This window comes from Salvia splendens, chromosome 22, assembly GCF_004379255.2.
Source record: "Salvia splendens isolate huo1 chromosome 22, SspV2, whole genome shotgun sequence".
In the NCBI taxonomy this organism is placed as follows: Eukaryota; Viridiplantae; Streptophyta; class Magnoliopsida; order Lamiales; family Lamiaceae; genus Salvia; species Salvia splendens.
Genome location: NC_056053.1, coordinates 16575232 through 16581231, shown reverse-complemented (window position 1 = coordinate 16581231; position 6000 = coordinate 16575232). Strand labels below are relative to the sequence as shown.

The window sequence follows — 6000 nt, the reverse complement described above, 5'->3', positions numbered from 1 at the left end:
GAGGGGGCAACACTTAAGCGGCCACAAAGGCGGCAGCCCAACACTTATCCTTGAAGCGGTCGCTGACTACTGCCTATGGATTTGACATGCATATTCGGTATTGCCGGATCCAACAACGACTTGAACGTGCTCTATTCTTCACCACTTTTCAATGATGTTTTGAATGGTGTAGCACCGACGATCGACTTCACCGTCAACGGAAATGCATACCACATGGGTTACTATCTCGCCGATGGTATCTACCCAAGGTGGCCGACGACGTTCAGCAATTCATAAGACCCGAGACGGGTTCTTTTTGCGCAGCGTCAAGAGTCTGCTCGGAAAGACGTCGAAAGAGCTTTTGGGGTTCTTCCAGGCCGATTCAACATTGTGAAGGCCCCGTCTCGGCTGTGGTACGTTAAGAATATCGCCGACATCATGTACACGTGCATTATCTTGCACAACATGATTATAGCTGACGAAGGATCAAGGGCGGCTAACTTTTACGACGAGGATGAAGCCGGAAGCTCAACCGCGAGGTCTCCCCCACGCCGAGGTATTCATACGACGGTGGACGAGAAGATCGAAACAAGAAACACAATGCGCGATACCCGAACCCACACTGAGCTATAAGAAGACTTAATCAAACACATTTGGGCGAAATTCGGTCACAAGTAGTGAGTTTTTTTTATTTTATGAATTTAATTATGTAATTTTTAATTTTAAGATTTTAATTATTTAATTTTTAATTTTTTTGTAATTTGTAATAGTATTTCAGGTATTTTTAATGCATTTTAATATTGTAAAAATGTTTTTATTTAAATTGAATAATAGAATAGTGGGACCATTGAACATGTCCTTGCGGAAGAGCATGAATTTGGGTATTGTGCTCTTGTCTAAGAGCAGGGAGTAAAAAAGTAATAAAATAGGGTTCGGGTCCACATCCGTGCTCTTTGGAAAGAGCACGGATGGGGATGCTCTTATATTCTCCCAAAGAGCACGGATGGGGATGCTCTTATATTCTCCCATATGTACAGCTTGTTCACAGAGTGAGAGAAATAGAAAGATAGGTTTCTTTCCTCAAGCGCTCTCTCCCTTTCCTTGATCTTTTAATTCATCCAATCATACAAGAAAATCTCTAGAACAATTTCTCTCTGATCTTGAACAGTGAGAAAGTCTGCCAATTCTGAAGAAGATGATGATTCCTGAATTCACATGTTGAATTAAAAAAAGTCTCATTTACTGTTGCATTCATCCTCTCCTCCTGTCACAATCATCCCATTATTCAATTCAAACTGAAAAAAATGGTATGGTTACTACTTCCCCTGCTTCCTCTGCTCTCCCCCTTCTAAAAAAAGAAAAAACAAAAAGATTTTGTTTTCCACCCAAAAACACTGTGGGCCCCTCCGCATTCATTATGGATGCTGCCGCGCAAATCTCCACCGTCGATCTCACCATCAAGATCGCCTCATCTCCGTACAGCTCGGCGCCGGTGTCCCCTCTCTCGTCGGCATTCGTCTCCGCGCTGCAGTCGCCTTACATCTCCCCGAGAGCCGCCGTCTCCGACGATGCCGCCACCACCGCCACCCTCTCCTACAGCGGCTCCCAGTCCGACGACCTCCCCAGCACCTCCTACACCCCGCCGCCGGAGAAGCTGAAGCTCGTTTCATCCCTGCCGGAATCCGCGCCGCCGCGGATTTCCTTCTCCTTCCCAATCCCTCGCATTTCGTTCGCCTCTCCGGCGGGGGCCAATTCGAAGCTCCGGAGCTGTGACGTGTACATTGGCTTCCACGGCCAGAGCCCGAGCCTGCTGAGGTTCTGCAGGTGGCTGAAGTCGGAGCTGGAGCTGCAGGGGATTGCTGCGTTCACGGCGGATAGAGCTGCATATTCCGATAATCAGAGCCACGAGATTGCCGACAGAGTGATCTGCTCTGTCACATTCGGCGTGATCCTCGTGACCGATTACACTCTCCTCAATCACCCTCAGCTTGGAGGAGATCAGATTCTTCGCGCAGAAGAAGAATCTGATCCCTCTCTTCTTCGACACTGGCGCTGAGGAGACCGCGAGCCTCTTCAGCGCCCACGCAGATGGAAACAAGGAGTGTAAGGAGGCGCTGGATGGGCTGATGAGGTGCAATGAGTTCAGGCTCGAGACGAGTGAGGGGAGCTGGAGGAGCTGCGTTTCGAGGGCGGTTGCGATTTTGAGAGGGAAGCTTGGGAGGAAGAGCGTTGTGGAGAGGGAAATTGATGTGTGTGAGGAGCTTCCTTTTCAGAGGAATAAGTTCTTTGTTGGGAGGGAAAGGGAGGTTTTGGAGATTGAGAGTGCCTTCTTTGGTTGCTTGGAACAAGAATGTGGAAGCAGAGTTAGTAACAAGTTACTTAGTATGGATGTTGGGAGGTGTCAGGAGCCGAATTTGGAGGCGTGGGTGGAGGTCGAACCGACGGTGAAGAGAGCCACCAAGCATAGGAAGTCGAAGGGGGGGCAGCGTTGTGTGCATAACCGGGCCTCCGGGAGTTGGGAAGACAGAGGTGGCTTTGGAGTTTGCTTATCGCTACTCGCAGAGGTATAAAATGGTGCTTTGGTTTGGAGGGGAGGCACGGTGTTTCAGGCAGAACATACTCAACGTATCGGTGAACATGGGGCTGGATGTGAGTGCGGATGAGGAGAAGGAGAGGGGGAGGATCCGGAGCTTCGAGGAGCAAGAGATGGAGGCTTTCAAGAGGGTGAAGAGGGAGCTGTTTAGAGACTTGCCTTATTTGCTGATCATTGATAATCTTGAAACAGAGAGGGAGTGGTGGGAGGGGAAGGATCTCCATGACTTGATCCCGAGGAACACGGGTGGGACCCACGTCATCATCACCACGCGGCTGCCTCGGGTGATGAGCTTCGACACGGTGCTGCTGAAGACGCTGCCCCTTCCCGATGCGATGGCCTTGGTGAGAGGGAGGCGGAGGAGGGAGTTCTTGGCTGGAGAGGTTGAGTTTCTTGACAAGTTTGCTGAGAGGCTTGGGAGGTCGAGTTTCGGGCTGTGGGTCGTGGGGTGTCTGGTTTCCGAGCTTGGGATCCTTCCGTCGAATCTGTTTGAGGCGATGAACGAGGTCGAGCATGAAGAGGTGAATGGGGGCTCTGGATTGAGCAGTGAGGAGCAGCAGTTTTGTAGAACTAGCCCTTTTTTGATGAAGGTCTTGTCATTCTGTGCTACTGTTTTGCAGCAGTCGAAGGGGGATCGGAACGTCCTTGCTTCGAGGATGCTTCAGGTCGGGGCATGGTTCGCCCCATCGCCTGTCCCGGTGAATCTGTTAACTGCAGCTGCCAACAACACAGAGTGTAAAACGAACACGTTGAGGAAATGGACACGGTGTCTCAAGCTCGCCTTGTGCTGCTGCTCGGGTTGTGTGTCAAGCCAGACGTGGAAGGGGGAGGAAGAGTCCGCCCTTCTATTAGTCCGGCTCGGGTTGGCGTGGAAGGTGAACCGCCAGCCTGGCTGCTGGATTCAGTTCCACGCCATCACACGGACGTTTGCTAGATGGAAATACGGCCTAGGTGCAGCTAAGGCCACGGTCCAAGGAGTGAGGAAGCTCGGGAATCCATTGGCTACATCAGACCACCTCTGGGCGTCAGCCTTCCTCGTCTTTGGGTTCAAATCCGAGCCCCCTTTAGTGCAGCTCAAGGCGATCGACATGGTCCTGTTCATCAAGAGGACGGCTCTCCCTCTAGCGATAGGGGCTTTCTCGACCTTCTCAAGGTGCAACTCGGCCCTAGAGCTCCTCAAGGTGTGTACGAACATGCTGGAGGAGGTGGAGAAGTCGTTCGTGTCGCAGATCCAAGACTGGTGCCACGGCTCGCTGTGCTGGAAGAAGGCACTGCAGTCGAATCAGAGGGTGGACGAGTACATGTGGCAGGAGGTGACGCTTCTTAAGGCCACGCTGCTGGAGATGAGGGCGAGGCTGCTGCTGAGAGGCGGCCAGTTTGACAGCGGGGAGGAGCTGTGCCGGACGTGCATTAGTATCAGGACGGTGATGCTCGGACACAACCACGCGCAGACGCTGGCGGCGCAAGAGACGTTGGCCAAGTTAGTGAGGATGAGGAGCAAGATATGAACCACTGTTTTGGTAGTTAGCTCAGTTTTGCTCACAATGTAATGTTTCTTGCTTCTGTTTCTTAGGTTTGTATGTTAGGTCAAAATTTTACAGATTTTTTGGATCACACTTTTTGTTGTTCATCACTTTTTGTTCACAATGTATTGTTTGGAATTGAACATCTAAGTTTATAGGTTAACTGAAACATAATGAAATGAAAATAAAGGACAAGGTGTTTTATAAGAGCATCCACAATGAGACTGGACTTCACATAGCCCTCACATAGCCTTTACACTGCCACATCATCAGCACTAAAATTCTGCTGTCACATCAGCTTGCCACATCAACTGGACATCAAATAGCCCTCACATAGCTTTCCCACTACCTATCCACATCACTAATAACAATTATATAATTTAATTTACAATCGTATCAACATACGGAATTTAATTTACGAGACAAATACGGGAAATTCGAATAATACTATTAAAATTTAAAAAGTACATTAATTTAAAAAAATAGTACAATAATTTTAAAAAAAGTACAAAAATTAAAAAGTACAATTAAAAAAGTAAAAAAAAATCACTCCTCGCCGCCTTCCTCGTCTCCGTCGTCGCCCAGCCCTTCTTCACCGTCGTCGCCGCCGCCTCTGTCGCCACCTACGCCGCGGCTATTCCCGCCGGTCTCCCTCCTCATCGCCTCCAATTCTTCACGCTGGCTCTGGAGCAATACACGAAGATAATCCTTCACCTCGGGGTCCACCGCCGATTGGAAGTCGGCTAAGGTCTTCACCGTTTGAGCGCGCGTTTGTTGGCGCGCGAAGAATTTGAGCTCCTCGGTAGACCTGCCGAGGGGGGATGCCGAATGGACCCCCTGGGAACTCGGGGTGCCCTCCCTCGCAACCTGTTGCGCCCGCCTTTGGCCAACCGGGCGAGGTCGGCGACCGAACAAACGAGGGGTCGGGGAGGTCTGTCGAACCATCGCTGCTGCCGCTATAATCTCCGGTATAGTTCAGTTTCTGTTTCTTCGGCCAGCCAGCGTCGACATCTGCCCGGAATTTCTCCGACTCGTTGAGCACAACGTAGCAGTTCCAGTAGGTGAACTCATAGTACTTCTTCTGCGGATCGGGGTAGGCTCTCTCCGCAATCCTCCTGCAGTCTTCCTCTGTTTGGCCACTGGTCTGCATGCGGAGGGCGTTGGCGTACAAACCCGAAAATCGAGAGACGCCAGACCTGATTCGGTCCCAGCACTTCCGGCACTCCTCCCCGGTGCGCGGTGTCCCTTCAGGGCAAAATGCCATGTAGGCTGCGGCTATCTTGGCCCACAAGTTGACGATCCTCTGGTTGTTCGAAACGAGAGAATCGTCGCAGACACTCACCCACGCCTTAGCAAGCGTAACGTTCTCCGCGTCCGTCCACTTCCTCCGGACCCGGCTATCCTCCTCCGGCTGCGACGACTCGCCGACCTTCTTGGCCTTGCCCTTCTTCTTACCCCGCCATACTCCCTGGCTTTGAATGAGAGTTTCCGGAACCTCGTTAATATCAAAACCCAAGTCCGCTAAGGAGAAGGTCTCCGTATACTGTGTATCCGTTGGGGTCGATGTGTGCGAAGAACCAGTGGAAAAATCAAAAGTCGGCCGATAGGCGTTGTCCCCCCCGGGCGTCCCCTGCGGCGGTGGAATCATCTGCTGCACCGGTGGAATCATCTGCTGCGCCGGTGGCTGCATCCCGGGTGCCCATCCCGGCATCATCTGCATAGGGGGCTGTATGTCGGGTGCCCACCCCGGCATCATCTGCTGCCACGAGTACATGTTGTATTACCCGGTCATCGGAGGCCAACCACCTCCCCCAGGAGCCGGGGAAGTCTGGGACCCTACCCCGGGAGTCGGGGGAGTCTGAGACCATCCCCCGGGAGTCACTGGAGTTCCTGCGTAGTTGTTCT

The 6000-nt window shown here is 51.5% G+C and overlaps 1 pseudogene; it reads left to right on the top strand.

Annotated features, from left to right (window-relative positions):
- Positions 1-1055: 1055 nt before the first annotated feature.
- LOC121786132 lies at positions 1056-4240 on the top strand (annotated as a pseudogene).
- Positions 4241-6000: the final 1760 nt, after the last annotated feature.